The 17,362-nt window shown below is 44.7% G+C and overlaps 1 protein-coding gene across 1 annotated transcript in view; it reads left to right on the plus strand.

Annotated features, from left to right (window-relative positions):
• Window positions 1-310: 310 nt before the first annotated feature.
• CPNE4 (copine 4) overlaps window positions 311-17,362 on the plus strand; it is a 208,677-nt gene continuing 191,625 nt past the window's right edge. Inside the window, exon 1 of the mRNA XM_063124856.1 lies at window positions 311-354. The gene's annotated coding sequence lies outside the window, so the exon portion shown is untranslated. The remainder of the gene's footprint in view (window positions 355-17,362) is intronic.

Here is a 17,362-nt window from a genome sequence, read left to right on the forward strand (position 1 = left end):
CTTCAGAAGGTGGGGAATCTCTCGTTGCGCGGAGCTGCCTGCTTGGCAGCCCCCAAAACCTCCCACTTCTGCTCTCGGCATCCATCCCGCCCGTCAGAGGCGAGCGCAGCCAGAGCCCCTCGCTCCTTTGCCAAGCGCGGAGGATGGAGCCCGGCTTTCCGGAGGGATGAGACTTCCTCTCCCGCCCGCAGCTGCCCGTCCTCTCCCGAGCCCAGCGCGCTTGCTGAACTAGCTGGCAGGGAGGATTTAAAGCGCGCCGGGAGGGTCTCCTCTCGGCCAGCATCGCCGTCCGTCCGGAGAGAGCGAGCGAGCGAGCGGCGCGCCCCAGAGCTTCCTTTCAGATCGGCTGCTCAGGTAAGGGGAAGGCTCCTCGCGGCTCGCCTCTGCGGTTCCAAAACGCGCTTGCTAACTTTCTTTCCCTCTCTCCTTCCGAGTCATTTGTAGTGGTGGAGGGCCGTTCATTTTCGCGCATTCCCAGGTCAAGACGAGCCGCTCTTGATTTAGTCAATTTCAGTTACACAAACGCTCTAGATTCTCTCTCTCTCACACACACGCTTTTCTCGCAACGATAAAGGACGATCAGGAACGCGATCTCACGCGGGGGAACTTTGCAAATAGCCGGGAGACCACCTGGGAGTCCTGTGCAAAGCTTTGATTTCCAGGCAGTGGTGATGGGAAATGTCCCCATTTTCTCTCTTTTCGCCCCCCCCCCTTCTCTCTCTCTCTCTCGGCATGGAGTAGTCTCAAGTGCTGTTATTTAATTAATTGAGAAAAAATTGAAATTCACTGAGACTGTTGAACTCGATCCATCCGGCTTTCCTTGATGTAGGGGTGTGTGTTTTGGGTGGGGGGGGGGCAGTGTGCGTATGTGTGTGAGAGAGCCTTTCTCCCTGGACTATCTTAAGAGGAGCGATATTCTTAGCGTGGGCGTCCACGCAATCTCCCCTCTGCCCTCGCGCTCCGCCTGTTACTTGGCTTCTTCGAAAAAGTTGATGGGGGCGGCAGCGGAAGGGAAGAGCGTCTAGAAAGCATCTTTGCTTCTCCGGTAGTTATTGGCGTCTAACACAGGCGAGAAAGCGTGTAAAGCCGTTATGAAGTCCATCTCTCTCTCTACGGAAATGGGCACTTCTTAACTCCTTTGAGTTGCGCCGTGTTCAGTAGCAGCTGCTGCTACTCATCCAGTGAGCCACACTTAGGCTGCTATCCGTTGTTTGACCTAGGTAAGATTTCTTTCAGTATAGACATGCCTGCGATTGCTTGCACTGCCAGCCTCTGGTGACTGACTGGGAAATCCCAGTCCCATTGAGAAAATTTCGATGTAGTGTGGTCTGACCTTACCCCAATATAACTATTTCTAGGAGTCCATTTCTTGGGATGTCTGATTATTTGGTGGGTGTGGAGCGTTTTGGAGAGCTGATGGGTGTTTCTTGTTTTTGTTTTAATTTGGATCAAGAACGGGAACTTGTGTGAGATCTGGGTTCAGGTTTGAGAAATTGCTTTGTGGAGTTGGACATTTTGCTTTCCCTTAGCCTTAATCTTCCACCTGTTAATAATTGGGAACAATAGTGTGGTAGCAGAAAGGGTTAGATATTGTCACTTGACTAAGTCCACTTAAGCTTTACAAATATTGGGTTGAAGCCAGATTTATGCTGGATCAACAGTGCTGGCAGAAGTAGACATCCCCGCCCCCTTCTTCCCCTGGCAGCCCCCTGAAAATGCTATACCCAGAGCCAGGAGATGGAGTGATGGGGAGATCCTTCCAAACCAGGTGGAGGCGCCTTCTGTAAATGGAGCCCTACCTCTGGAGGAAGGCAGATCCTGGATCCATCCCATGGCAGGCTGTACAGCTCTAAAGCACAGAGAGCTTCGGCTATGGGGCGGTATATAAAATAAATAAATAAATAAATAACATTCTTTCTCTCCCATTACTGCATTTGGGTCCCCAAATATCATTGCACTACAGTTCCCAGAATCCCTGACCACTGGCCACACTGGCTGGAGATTATGGGATTTGGAGTCCAGCAACATCTGGAGATCCAAGGTTGGGAAAGCCTGCCAGAAAGGAACAGGAAGGGGCGTGTGAACAAAATGGAACGTTCTTTGCCTTTGGTCTTCAGTTTTTGATGAGGTACCTGCAAATGACTGAATGACATCCTCTTACTTGGCATCAACGCCAATCCACTTCATTTATTAAAATTAAATGTTCAAATGCTGTAGGGGGCAGTTCATAGATACTCAGGACTAACTGAGGTGCTTCTTGTGTTTGCATAGTAGTCGCACAAAAGGAAGCGGACAGTACACGTGAGAGGCAACTAAAGAGGGTTTGGGATAAATGCACAGTTCGGAATGGTTTTGAAAAATATAAGGAGGGAGCATTTGTTGCATATAATATCGGGACCAACAGAGTTAACAGACAACAGTATTAGAAAGGAAGAGAGAGGATATTTTAAAAAGATAGGGATCATGCAAAATTTCTCAAGTTTCTAGTCCTGAAGCACCTATTTGGCAAGATTCACCTTTGTATATAAGATGCAAGCTTGTCTTGAGTAATACTTTTCTTTTTGCACATGTGAGTTAATTTAGCTTTCTGATGCAAAAACCTTGATTGGTTGGGATATACATTTGATTCCCCCCCCTTCCAACCTCGCCCCTCCATGCAATTCAAGAAGCAGGTGAGTGACTCAGAGCTGCTTTGTGCATCATGGCACTTTACTCCGAAGTATGTCTCACTGAAACCAATGGGACTTCCCCTTGAGTAAACAATCCTAGGATTGTAGTCTTTTGTAATAGTGCCCTAATTGCCATTCTCCATTTATTAAAATGAAGAAAAGAACCCTAGGTTGATTGTCAAGTTTTACTCTCCTAGCCCAGTTCTGCAGTTGGGAAAATGTGCTGACTTCTCTTTGCCTGCAGAGAGCAGGTCAGACAACTGCTCACCTGCTGTTTCTTGCTGAAATGGGTGTCAGGGCTGATGCCTGCAACCATTGTGCTGTATCTCTGTTTCTGGTGCAGAGATACAGCACAATCAACAAGTTGCTCCTTAACATTCAGTGTTGATTTGAGCTGTCCTCACTTTTGTCCACAGTAACTAGAACTCCCAGATTACCCCAAATGAACTCTGTGTTAAAATATATAATAATTATGCCACCATATTGCGCACTTTGCATACTGTTGGACTGGCTAGATGCAAAAAGCAACTCTGGCTGGCAAAGAGGATTTGCTTGAAGTTTCAGAGAATCAGGACCAGAGATCTTGCCTAAAGTAAAAGGTTTGCAAAGACCTGAAAAGCCAGTTTTGATGGCATGCCGGGCTGGCTCTACCATTAGGCAGGGAAGGCGACCGTCCCAGGCAGTAGATGCTGAGGGGCAAGGAATGGAGAGACCTGTATGTGCCCCGGGACCTGCCCTGGGATGGGGAACATGTGACCCTCCAGATGTTGGTGGACTGCAACTCCCATCAGCCCTATCTAGGAAAGCCAATGTGAGGGATGATGGGAGTTGTAGGCCAAAGCATCTTGAGGGACACACAAATAGTGAAGGATGCTGTCCTGCCATCAGGGTTGAAATAAGGTTCAGCTGCCACTGGTTGGCTTTTGTTCATGGAATCTGGGTGGGTATGGTGAGACACCATCTTCTCCTGTGCCCCAGACAGCAACATGTTCGGGACTGCTCTGGAGCTCACCACCAGGGGACGTGATGGCAACTGTAAGGGGAATTAGTAAAGGGAATGAATAAACTGATCATTTGCATTTTGCTTAGGAGTAAGGCCTGGTTTAAATGTGAAAGTGGTTGTGCAGGAAATAACAATAACAACAACAATTGCAGACACGGCATTGTTAAGCCTGCAACCTAAATTCATTTAGCTGGTAGTAAGTCCCATTGAACTCAGTGGGACTTACATCTGGGTAGACATGCCTCAGGTTGCACTATAAACCAGGTCACCTCACTTAAGCATTCCTCAATATCATGCCAGTGATCTATTGCCCAAGAGGGGACTACGCTGGCATGTTACCACTGAATGTGCTCTGGCAGCTGAGGTCCTGGCTTAAAAGAGATGCCAGCAGCACTGGATGCTGTACAGGTGAGTTTTTCTTACATGCTCGGTGTTCCATTTAAATTGGACCTAAGTCCCATTGTTTTTAACGAGGCATTGTATAGGATTGCAGATTATATCTGAAAAAAATAGGAACATCTCTCCATGTATGTTTTTTACCACAATCCTAAAATGCATTTATGCAATCCTTTGCATTATTCAGAAGTAAGTCCTATTAAATTCAATGGGTCTTACTCCCAGATAAGAATATACAAGATTGCGCTCTTATTTGGCAATATGCCACCTTCATTTCATCGAATAAGTTTAGAATTGTATGCCAAAAGTTCCCTTTCTAAGACTATAATTCTAAATAATGCACTTACCAGCGACTAAGCCCCCATCAAATTCAGTGGAATTTACTTCCAAACAAGCATGCATAGGATTGTGCTGCACACAGTCTTTGGTGAAAGCCAGTTCCACTGAAATCTGTGGGAATTATTTCCAGCTAGTGTGCCAACTCTGGCACATGAAAAAAGTCAGGGCATCATCCTCTTCTTCATGAAGTTTTTCCAACACATGGATGGTATTCACAGGGCATAGTTTTTGCACTCCTGCAGTATTCTAGGGAGAGGTGTGAATTTCATTGGGTTCATTTTTTTATAAGAAGTTCCCCAAATCCACAAATTTCTCCATAAATGGGATAGGAAGGGCTTGAGATTTTTAAAATGACATTAATGTGGGAGAAAGTGAAATTGGTAGATTCGTCCATCCAGGCAGAGAGCTTTTAGTACTTGGCTCTTAAAATTCTAGGTTTTAATCCCAGTGTATTCAATCATGTTTGTGGCACTGAAATAGCATTGCCACCTCTTTATGACAGGCTCGTCATATCTAATAGCTACATGGAAGGCAGTAGTGGAGGGTGACGGCTCCAATTTCGGTATGGCTGTAGTGTAAATCCATTCTGGATTTCAGTAAGAACCAGCCAGAACTCTAAAGGAGCTATCCAAGGTGCTGAACCTTACCCCCCCAAATCGGTTCATCACCTTGGATATCTCCTTTAGAATTCCGGCAGGTTCTGACTGAAACCTTGGGTGGATTCACAGCCCCACCGAAATTAGAGCCACCTTCACTGGAAGGCAGGTACAACATGGTCTTCTTCTCCCTAGGCATAGATGTAGCCACTGAATCTTTGTTAGTGCAGATGTGTGAGAATTTCACTTGGTTTGTTGCTTGATAAGAACATACCAAAATTCAGAAATGCCTTAAACAGGGCAGAAAGAACTTGGGGTGATGATGGTGATAAAATGAATGTGGGAGACAGTGAAACTGACAGATTTGTCCGTTGCTATTCTTTTCTGTACTTTCAACAAGCTATTGTGAGATGGGTCAGAGAGTCAGATCAACATTTTGACAAAGCCAAAAAGGTTCTGGTTATGTTCCGGTTCAGCCACCTCCTTTAGGCTCTATACGGACAGCTGTTGTTGCACTGTTGGCCCCATAGATTTAAGGAGAGAAAAATGGATAAGGTAATACCTTATATTGGACTAATGACGGAGGAACTATCCAGGCTTTCCAGCTCTTCATTAGTGTGATCTGTCTCCTTAACGAAGAAATATAAGAAGTAGGGATGTGCTCCGCTCCGATTAGGAGTGTAGAAGCAGTAGCGGATTGGCCTGCTCCGCCTTACCCAGAGGCGGAGTAGGAGCGGACCGCGGACCCCCTAGAAGCAAGGCGAAGAGAAGCGACCATTTTTCGGAGCTCCGAGTTCAGGCGGAGCGCTCCGGTCGCCATCTTGAAAACATTTCGCCATAGGATTGCATTGCGGCAAATAATCGCGCATAACTACGTTGTTTTTGAAGCTATCATTCTGGAAATTCTTGTGCACAGAGAGTCGTGGATGGGGGTCATTTTGAGACCACTCTCACCTCTCTGCGTGCTGTGGTTCACGTGCAATATTTTTTTAAAAATCGGGTCAACCGCGCGGCTCAAACTGCGTTTCGGCTTTTCGCCCATAGGATTGCATTGAGGGAAAGAATCGGGGATAACTGGGGGGGGGGGGTTTAAGCTATCGTTCTGAAAATTCTTGTGCACAGAGAGTCGTGGATGGGGGTCATTTTGAGACCACTCTCAACTTTCTGCGTGCTGTGGTTCACGTGCAATATTTTTTTAAAAATCGGGTCAACCGCGCGGCTCAAACTGCGTTTCGGCTTTTCGCCCATAGGATTGCATTGAGGGAAAGAATCGGGGATAACTGGGGGGGGGGTTAAGCTATCGTTCTGAAAATTCTTGTGCACAGAGAGTCGTGGATGGGGGTCATTTTGAGACCACTCTCAACTTTCTGCATCGTACGGGTCGCGGGCTAGACGTTTTTAAAAAATCGGCGGGAAAAATACCTTTTCAAAGGGCTGAGGGGCAGAGTCAGCTCCCGGTCATGATGATCCCAAAGTTGGAGGAGGGCATAGGCAAAACAGGTAACTTGGGATTCTGGGAAACTTCTCTTTCTTCATCTGAACGGGCTTTTCCCCGTGTTTTTTAACACAGTAGCCCCACCAAATGCACAAACACAACCTGAAATCATATACTAAGCCAAGAATAAGAGATAGAAAAACACAGCACTGCTCCCCACCCTAACCTTGGGGAACAACTGAATCGATGTGGTGCAAGGGGATGAGCTCCCCTAGGGCATCTCATCGTGGACGTGCCCCCACTCTCTCTTGCACTGGAAGGCCATAGAGCCTTCCAAAGAGAGTAAAACGGTGGAGCAATGCCTCTCATGAGTTGAAGTGAATGGTCACTTTTCAGTGGTGGAGCAATGCCTGTTCTGAGTCGAAGTGAGCGTTTTACTTCTTCTCGGAGCTGTGGCTGTCAGTGTCTTGAACTGGCAGCTACTTCCCCCTCCCCCGGGCACGTCCCCCTATTGCTGGTAAAAGACAGATATAGCCTTTTAAAAAAAGTTCTTCTTGTTGTTTATTGAGCAACACTGCTGCTTTTAATTCCACCCCTCCTTTGTTTATTGATTGATTTATTCCATTTTATATGCATTACTGGCTTATCCTTGGCTCACTTCCTTATGCCCCCAGAAATGCCAGCTGCATGCCTGCCTGCCTTCCCTCCCTCCTCCCCTGCCCACCTCGCAGGGATGTTGTGTGTGGGGTGCCCGATTTTCAAAAATTCGCCAAAAATCAGGGGATGATGGGATTGCTTTGAAACTTGGCATGCGTGTGTATATCCCCATGAGGTGTCATGGTGCCAAACATGAGGTTTCTAACTTGAACAGAAAAAAAGTTGTATAATTTTTTAGCTTTCAATGCAAGCCTATGGGGGGGGAAACGGAGCTCCGGATCCGGATCCGGAGCTCCGGGCGGAGCGGAGCGGAAGTGGGCGGAGCGGGGGCGGGGCGGAGCGGCCCGATCCGGAAAATGGCGGATCTGCAAGTGAAGCGGAGCGGGGGGTCTGTGCACACCCCTAATAAGAAGCTGCTGTATTCTAGTCTAAACCATTTGTCCACATTGTCCAGTATGGTCAACTCTAGCATATAGAAGTTCCTGGCATTTATTTGGAAGTAAGTACCACTGGGATTTAATTGGTCACTTGATCTCCATTGAAAAGTGTTGACTTGGACCCAACAAGATCTAGCCATGTTTGACTAGACCCATTGAACTAAGTGGGGCTTTAGTTAATAATGACAGACTTAAGTCCCATTGAACACAGTGGATCTACTCTAAGTATGCCTGAGTCTGGATCCAAGCTGCTGGGTTTGAGGTGTCCTGAAAGTTTTACCCAGGGTGGCCCACAGGCATGAAGTGATGAACATGTATGTGGAAACCAGCCCTCAGTCTGACTTGCTTCCAAATAAACTTGGATTTGATGAGCTGACTCTTGGGAAATCCATTAGCTTTAAGTACTAATATACAAGCCAATAAATTAAATCTCAGCGCTGGGTGCTAGGGACTATATTTTCAACTTTTCAGATACGTCGTTGTAATCTAATGAAGTGACTTGTTTCACTCTTCGCCTTTCTCAACTCTTTACCTCGTTCACATGTTTATTTACTTTTCCCTCTTGCAAATTCCACCTTTGTCAGTAGTAATAAAATGGAAAATGCCTCAATGAATGATCTATGCAGCCGCAAGTTAAAGAAAGAAAGATTTCCTTTAGATGTTTAGGATGCTTTAGATTAAATTTTGCTCCACATCCACTTTTTCTGCATTGCTAGTTCCGCTTTTAGCTTTGGTGCTGTGAAAAATATGAAATTGATGTTGTGATACCTGTGAAAGCTTTCTATGAGAAATGTTTTTTTTTCCCCAGGAAAAGAAAAAACTGTTAAACCATGTCATTTAATTTTAGGCTTGTAATAATAATAATAATAATAATAATAATAATAATAATAATAATAAATAATGTGCACAGTACTCTTACTAAAGTTTGACTTGCAGTTTTGCATAGATTTGGTGTTATGTCTCAAATTAGAGCATATCCATTATTTTTCCACTGAAGAGCAGGGAGGCGGGCTAGATTGGGCAGATAATTAATCTTTATAAGACAGATTGTTTATTAAAGTCAGCGAAGAGTGCAGCCTGTTTAAGGGTCCTGAAAGTAGCATTTGTGGTTTGTTACAGAAACTTGACTAAGCAAGCAATCCTATGCATATTTAGAAAGGGGAAAAAGAGTCTTACAACTTCCAGAATCCCCCAGCTAGCATGGTAAGAATTGTGAGACTTTTTCTGCCCAAACATGCATAGGATTACACTCTACATAACTTTGCATTTGAGCCTCTCCTTTGGGATGCCCCATTGAGTGGATTTGTTTTAGGGACTTAAATTTTTAAAGTCTTGAACTGACTCACTGGAAATAATACTAATACTAATAATATAATAATAAATTTATTTATTACCCGCCTCTCCCTCTGGATCGAGGCAGGGAACAACACTAAATACAATATAATACATAAAATTAGTTAAAAGAGCATATAAAACAGATATGTTAAAATAACTATCACAGCATCTTAAAATTCTTAGGTTTAAAATTCATCTGGGGAGGCCTGCTGGAAGAGATTAGTCTTTATGGCTGTCTTAAACTCAGAGAGAGTATTAAGACGAAGCATCTCCTCTGGCAGGCCATTCCACAGTCTGAGATTGGCAGAAGAAAAGGTCCTCTGGGTAACAGTTGCCAGCCTAGTTGTGGCTGACTGAAGTAAATCTTTCCCAGAGGACCTGAGCGTGTGGGGCGGAATGTAGCACAAGTAACCACAACTAAATATGTTTGATGTATTTGTTTTGTCAGATCGAAGATAAGTTAATGTAAGGAAGTTCATGGGAGGAAAGCACGGAAGTCTCGTGGAACCAATCGGTAAAAATCCAACCTAAATCCTACTTAGGGTAGAGCCGTTGCAATGAATGGGACTTAAGCTAGTCATGATTACATTAATCCCCATTCATTTCAACGAGTCTACTCTAAGTTAGACTTAGGTTGGATTTTATCCATAGAGACTAACAAATTTATTAATAGACAATACCCAAGTTGACACTAATCCTAACGTAAATTACATTGTGCCACTACAGCCTTCCCCAACTTAGAGCCCTCCAGATGCGTTGGGACTGCAACTCCAGTGGTCATGTTGGCTGGGAATTATGGGAGTTGCAGTCCTAATATATCTGGAGGGGGGCAGGTTAGTGTAGGTTGTAGCATAAGCTGCCTCTAGCAAAATACCACCAGCATTAGATGGCGCAATGGGTTTCCTAGGAAAATTCATTGCACCAGCTAATACCATTGGCAAGAGGATGCTTACGCTAATGCAACATAATGTAAGTTAGCACTAATATCGACTACGATACTGCCCTACCCCTCCCATCCTTCTGAGCCCCATCCCATGTTGTTCACCCCCACCCCTGAGTCTTTTTGAAGGCACAAGTGTCTGTAGAGGAGTGGAGGGGATGGAAGAATTTCCTTCCATGAACATCCTTAATTTATCTTTCACGCCAAGCCATTGATCCTGATTCTGAATGTGTGGTGTGGAACATGCTGTTGCAGTAAAACCTTTGGAGTGACTGGAGTTATTTTTTTCCATGTAAGAGCTGCAATCTAATACAGAGTTTATGCTCCAGCGCATTTGATTGGAATTTGGTGTTGGCTTATTTGGTGTTGGCTTTTGGCCGGCATGTGTAGAATGGGAGTGTGAGGCATATTGTGGTCAGCAATGTCCTCTCATAAATCTATTGGCCTTCAATGATATGTGTTTTCATTATAAGTCACCAAATGTGTATTTTTTATTTTTGTTAGCCTTTCTCACTTTTCAACTTTAAATTAGGAAAAGGAAGAGCTATAGGAGTTCAATGAAGTAAATGTCAGGTATTATTTTAAGTATTGGGTCATGTCCCTGGCATCTCGTGTAGATAGCGATTGTAAAACCTTGCCTGGGACTCTTTGGAGCAGAGTTAAAATCAATCTCAGAAGTAGTGGATTTTATGGGTTTTTTAACGAACACCCTTCCCCAGTCTAGTGCCCTCCAGATGTGTTGGACTGCAATTCCCACATCCCCTGGGGATGATCGTGAGTTGTTGTCCAACACATCTAGAGGGCACAAGGTTGGGGAAGGCTTCATTAGATCAACATAAAGGATCTTCTTAAAGCTGCATGCAAAAAGCCTCAGGTTCATTCTCATCTCCAGGTAAGGCTGGGGAAGATCCTGGTATAAAGTCCTAGAGAGCTTTCTATCAGTCAATGTAGACAGCATTGAGCTAGATGGGCTCATATCTCCATAAGGTGGCTTCCTGTGTTCATCATGGACCTTCAAATTAGAAAAGCCAACCAAGGTAGGATCTACACTACTGCTTTAAAGCGCTTTATAACAGTTATAAAGCGCTTTAACTGCTTTAAAGCGCTATAAAACTGTTATAAAGCGCTTTAAAGCAGTAGTGTAGATCCGTTGCAGGCTTATTGCACTGCAACAAGTGTATTACTAAAATTCTGCTTGGAACTGGCTCAGGGCAGAAAATGCATTGACGTGTGATGAACAGTGCAGAATTCGAAAAGAATGCTTTGGCCTAAAACAGCCTCCCAGTGGAATTGTCAACTTTTGAGCTGTTCCTTCCCTTTCACAGAGGTTTGAACTGCAAAACTACAACCCTGAACAGATGATCACATTTATCTCCATGCCATGAAGCCCTTCAGTTGCTGCTGGTTTCTAAAGGTCCAGGTGCCATTAAAGGCACAGATGGAAGCAGAGCCATATTTTCCTGACTAGTTGGCCTGCCTTAGCTCACAGTGACATTACTCCTAAATTGCGCTGGAGTCCTGAATCAGATGCCCTCCCAGTCTTTCTAAACATTAAAAATGCATTAAATGCAGATGTACATTTAATATATTTTCTAGTTTGTCCCTTAGAAGATGTATTGTGGGCCTTAGTGGCGTGGACACCATTCCTTTCCTAGACAGAGCTATGCAGGATGCTGAAGTTCCACTCCTTGCTCAGCCCCCACCCCTAGCTTCAAATTGTGAGATTTCCACAGATTATCGCTCGAAATACACTTTCAAGCCTATTCAGTGGTGTGTGGGGTTTGGATGTGAGAAATTCAGCCTCAAATCTCTCTGTCAGTTATGAAGCCCATCAGGTGGCTTTGGGCAAGTCACTACCTCAGCCAAACTGAACTCATTGGTTGTTGGGAGGATAAAATGAGATCTCCACAGTCATTGGGCTACCTAGGGACTTGATTTAAATGAAAAAGAAAGCAGAAATTCAATATGATGCCTAATGCTGTGCCCAGTGTGACGTGATTCTGCATTTGTGCCATGTGACTATGTAATACGTATACCCCAGTGCATACTTTTGACATCCTTGGCAGATTTGAACAGCCAAGGTGGATACACTGCATTATGGTATTAGACCTTGGTATTAGTGCCAGGCTGTAGGGTGACAGCTGGGAACCTGGAGTCAGAGGGCAGGAACTAGGAGTCAGAAGGCAGGAACTGCAAGTCCAGTGTTAGATGCAATGCCTATTATTATTATTATTATTATTATTATTATTATTATTATTTATAAAGCACCATCAATGTTCATGGCGCTGTACAGAATAAAACAAAACAAGACAATCTGCCATATGGCTTACAATCTAAAATCACAGTAACAGACAGGGGAGGGAGGTGAAAAACCAACTGGGGTAGGGGACATTAAAACTAAAATATAGACTAGTATGCTTTTGCCTAGGCAAATTTCCAGCCTGACCTGGAAATACTTTTTCTTCTGCCAGGCAATAGAGACCCAGTAGCTGTCCTCATGGACAGAGTCACTCCAATGTATAAGAATACTTCACTGCCTATAGTGAGACCTCTAGCCCTGGCAGATCAGCTCATAGGGTAGATCCATGGGTTCTTCCCAGTTCCCATAATGGGTCACAGGAAGGAAAATAAAGCATTGCTTTATGCCAGGCCAGAATGTTTGTCTAGCTTAGTATTGTCGACTCTGTCTGGCAGCAGCTCTCCAGGGTTAGGCAGAGGATGCCCTCATCCCCTGCTACCTAATTCTTTTAAGTAGAGGTGCTGGGGATTGAACCCGTGACTTTCTTCTTGCAACCATCGAGCTATGGTTCTTCCCCCAACTCTCGACCTTTAGTGGAGATGGTAGGTCCCAATTCACACCAGGATTGTTCCTTCTGCTATGCAACTGAGAAACTTTGTGGAAGTTTCCTTGACAACGCTGTCAACTATCTTAGATGTGGAGTCAACACCAGCTTTCAGTATGGCTGCTGGAAGACTAATCCGATACTTCATCTCATGCAATAGATATTTATCTATTTATTTTATTTAAAACATTTGTATCCCACTCTATATCACTAGGATCTCAGAGCAGCATACAGATAAAATCATACAATACAAAACAATAAATATACACAGCTAAAAACAAATTAAACCATTAATCACGTTAATGACAACTGTAATTCTCCTGATGTCTTGGACGACAACTATCAGCCCTAACCAGTGTGGCTAACAGTCTGGGGTAATGGGAATTGTAGGCCAAAATATCTGGAGGGTACCATGTTGGGGAAGGCTGCTCCAAGCTGTCTTTCCTACTTCTTCCATTAAAACTGGACACAATGACACCACATAACCAGTGAATGTGTGGGATATAGGAAATAGCCTTGACTTTCAAGGACTGAGAGTGTTGGCTTTCTCATGCTGCACAGGCCAAGTCTGGAAGACCTTCCTCGGTTGGATGACTTGCCATTGTGTAGAAGCCCTTTAGGACTTTCCTGCATTGCAGTCTGTACTCAGTCAAGTGTGTATTGTTAAATACATTTCACAATCTTAATAAATAATACACATGCCTAAATAGTAGAAAAAATGCTTTCATCACGTTGGATTTCAGAATGACTTCCTAATATTCTGTAGTGGTGTGCATTCACCTGAATCTAGAACCAAAGTGGGGCTCTTCTGAGAGATTCAGGTTTTGTCTGAGGCCGGAAGTGAACGGGAATGCTCCCAAAGCCTCAGATGGTTTCAGAGATCCAGAGTGAACCACTCCACAGATTCCTGAGCCCTGGCTTCCTTCTGCATGGTAGATTGGCTCAAGTGGCAGTTTTACCATTTTAGACTAGTAGTCGAAGAAGCTGTGCTAGAACCGTATTATCTTTGGCCATACAGTTCCTGCACAGGAAACACCGTAGAGAGTGTAAGCCAACTTTCTCTAACCTAGTGCCCCCCCACCAATGTGTTGGACTCCTGGTGCATTGGCCAATGGCCATGCTGGCTGGGGATGATGGGAGTTGAAGTCTAACACATCTGAAGGGCTCCAGGTTAGGTAAAGCTGATGTAATTTAACATTCCACACATACACCAAAAATTAAATCATCAGAAAGTTTTGATGAACTAAAATCGGTGTAGAAGTTGTCTACATTTTTGGAAACCCTGCCTGACAATCCAAATCACTGTAATCTTTGTGAACCACCTCTTTTCTCTTTCTTGCCATCCCAGTAGGGTGTGATTTCACATGGAAAAACATGTAGTGGATGCAACCCACAGCAGTTAATAGCAATATTTGTGATCCTGGTGGCGTTTTGCCACTCAGCGCTGATGAAAATGGCAGCAGAAGGCTACAAAATTTAAAAGCAGTTCCTAACTTTTTCTGTGTGGGTGCTGGATAAGATTATATGCCTGATGTTGGGGCTCTGATTATTAATTTAAAGTATGCATAGATGACGTGGCCATTATGATTACTGTTTGGGGTATGATTAATCCTAGGTCCTGTAACCAAGGCTACCAAAAGTGACCTAGCAAGCCCTTCATCAAGGAGTCTTCTTTCAAATTTGCAGCCAAACCTGTATTTCTGTGGTATATTTTAAGAACGCAGCAATTCTTAACAGTGGCGCTATCACTGCTTTGTCTTGGAGGAAAGAAACACATCAGCCAACCTCCGCTGATGAGTGACCCAATCAAAATCCCCACACAAAGCAAAACCATTCCTGTTATATAGAAGGTAACTTCCTTCTATGGAGTTGTAATTGGGCCCCTACTTCTTCTCCTGAAAGAGATTCTGGGCCTGCAACAGGTCCCTGACAGTCACATGCTCCCCCACCACCAGTGCAGGCGCCACGTTTTTGAAGGCCTCTGGGCAAAACCGCCTTAACGGGGCCCCTCTCAGTGAGTCCACCTTCTCGCCGTTGTTACCAGCTGCTATTTCTCCTCCTCATTGCTCCCACTTGCTTGCTTGACAGGCAGAGAGCTGGTGAGCAAGTAGCCAGCGGCATCTGCTGCTCCTCTTTCTCCCCAGCTCTGTTGTCTGGTCCAGAGCAAGAGGCAGATGAACAAGCAAGTTTCTGTGTTGGAGAGGAGCAGCAAGTCCAGGGGCTCTTCTCCACTGGCCCCTGCTGCTGTGTGAGCCCTTGGCAGGGGCCCAACCATGCCTACCCTTGATGTTGGCCCTACCCTATATAGCCGAGAACCTGTCTGTCTAAAAGACCACCTGCACCTATGTGAATCTGCCCAAATGCTGTCTTTTGAGGCCCTCCTCTGAGTGTCGCTGCTTTCAGAGGCTGGGCAAGTGATGACTTTGCAGCTGTGATGCTCTGTCTCTGGGACACCCTCCCCAGCAGTGCTGGCTCTACCATTAAGCAGAGGGAGGTAGCTAATTTGGGGCGTATCATGAAGGAGCACCATACTGCTAGTTATTTAATTTGTTTCTGTTACATTTTTACTGACATGGTAGGAAAGAAGAGCTTGTGGGATGCTTGCCACAAGTACCAAAATAGGTTGGCTGCCCTTGGGTTCTGTGTGTCTTCACTTTGCAGTGTGTGTGTGTGTGTGTGTGTGTGTGTGTGTGTGTTTGAGAGAGACAGACAAACAGACTTTTGCTGCTCCACTCAGGCTGCAAAATGTCTGGGTTGTTCCAATGCAAGAGGAAGACTTGTACTTATACCCAGGTCATGCATTGCATTGTTAGAGTTTTAAACTTTATTTTGATGCTCGGCTGCTTTTAAAAGTTCTTTGATTCTTCCTGCTCCCCACCCCCAGTTTTTTGTTTTGAAATATTTGTTTATCGTGTTGATTGTAAGGTGCCCCAGACCCTGACAAAATGAAGCCTGGCAGATTTAATGTTTTAAGTAAAATGCTACAGGGGGAGCTTTTTCAAGTGTATAAATGTACTTAGTGACTTCACCTGTTGAAATTACGCCTGTCGCAATGAAAACCAAAAAAAAAAAAAAGCCCTGCCAGGAGAACAAGTACCAACTGTAATTATAATTCAGCATAGTGGAACAGTGGGAACATGCACCTTATTATTAGGTAGAATATATGTTTCTTTTCCTCTCTATTTTATTCTGCCCCTTTTAGAACTCTGGATAAAACAGAGGATCTAACAGTGTTTCACTGGCAGGAAAACTAGTTTGATGGTCGTTAATGAAAGGAGTGTCCTAACCCATGCAAAACATGGGCACCCTCCTTTTTTGGGGTGGAGTGGGGGAGGGAATACATTGTCAGAATATATTCCTCTGTGGGCAGACTCTTAAAAGGCTGTAGCAGCTTTGATGAAGCAAAGTAAAGTTAAGTGCCATTATTTTGCTTCAGAAGGGTTGTCGGGAGGGTACCAGGTCCATCTGTTGTAAAGATGCAAACTAGGGCACCTGCCTTCTAGGTGATTAGTGAGGATTAAAAATGGGATGACAGCTGCTGTTTGAGTGGCGAGGCACTAGGGGGCATTAGAGTACCAGCTGAAACTCAGCGCGTAGAAAATGTAGAGAGAGAACCCCTCCTCCCTCTTGAGTCATCTCTGCTCCAGATGTGTGTTGTGTCCCTGGGTTACAGCTCTGAGATAAGTTGGACATGTCTGTCTCCACAGTCCTCTAGTTGAAGACGCTGCCGTCTTTCCACAGTCCATTGATGTGCCAGTAAACTGCATCCAGTGCTAATTAGAGCACACCCTTTCATTCCGCTGATCCAGAATCAACAGCACCCCGTGCTTCTTTATATTCAGTCACTAATGGAAGATCAGGAAGCCCCACTCCAACCTCCTGACACACAAACACTTCACTGGTAAGTATGCACTGAAAGAATGGCAAAGAAACTCACCTTCTTCTCACTCCGTAATCGCCCTGCTTGGGAAGATCTGCCTGGTCCAGAACGCTCCCAACAATAGGTGCATTGGATGGAGAAGAAAACTGTCAAGCTGGTCTGTTAGCTAAAGCAAGGCTGACAAACCTCTGGCCCTCTGGATGTTGTTGAATGACAGCTCCCATTATCCCTGACAATTGGCTGTGCTGGCTGGGGCTTATGGGAGTTGAAGTCCAATAACATCTGGAAGGTGACCAGTTCTTCACCCCTGAACTAAAAGATTTAGCATCTAACTAAAAACACATTCTTCTAAATGAGAGGAAGGAACCAGAGATGGAGAGGGGGGAGGGGAGGGGAGGGAGAGCTGGAAAGTTCTTCTGTGGCTCAACATGTTCAATGTTTTTGTAGGTCCATCTTCAGGTTCTCACTTTCAAGGCCTTTTAGATGTATTTATTACATTTTTATCCAAGGAGCTCCAGAGAATGAGCTGAGCTGAGAGTGAGTGACTGCCCAAGGTCACTCAGCAAGTTTTATGACTGAGTGGGGGTTCAGATTTGGGTCTCCCTGATCTTACTACAGCTGTTACACCACATTTATTCTCATATACCAAATGCTACATCCATAGCCTGCCTTCACAATGAAGCCTATTCCTGCTGTACTAGACAACATGCTAACCCATGGTTCAACAAACAGCCTACAGTTCAAAACATCCCACAGTCAACCATTGAGTGTGGGTTAGCGTGTTGTGTGAACCACCTCTATGCATCCCCATCACATTGAAATGTGCTTTTCT

Source organism: Elgaria multicarinata, chromosome 1 (assembly GCF_023053635.1).
Source record: "Elgaria multicarinata webbii isolate HBS135686 ecotype San Diego chromosome 1, rElgMul1.1.pri, whole genome shotgun sequence".
NCBI lineage: Eukaryota > Metazoa > Chordata > Lepidosauria > Squamata > Anguidae > Elgaria > Elgaria multicarinata.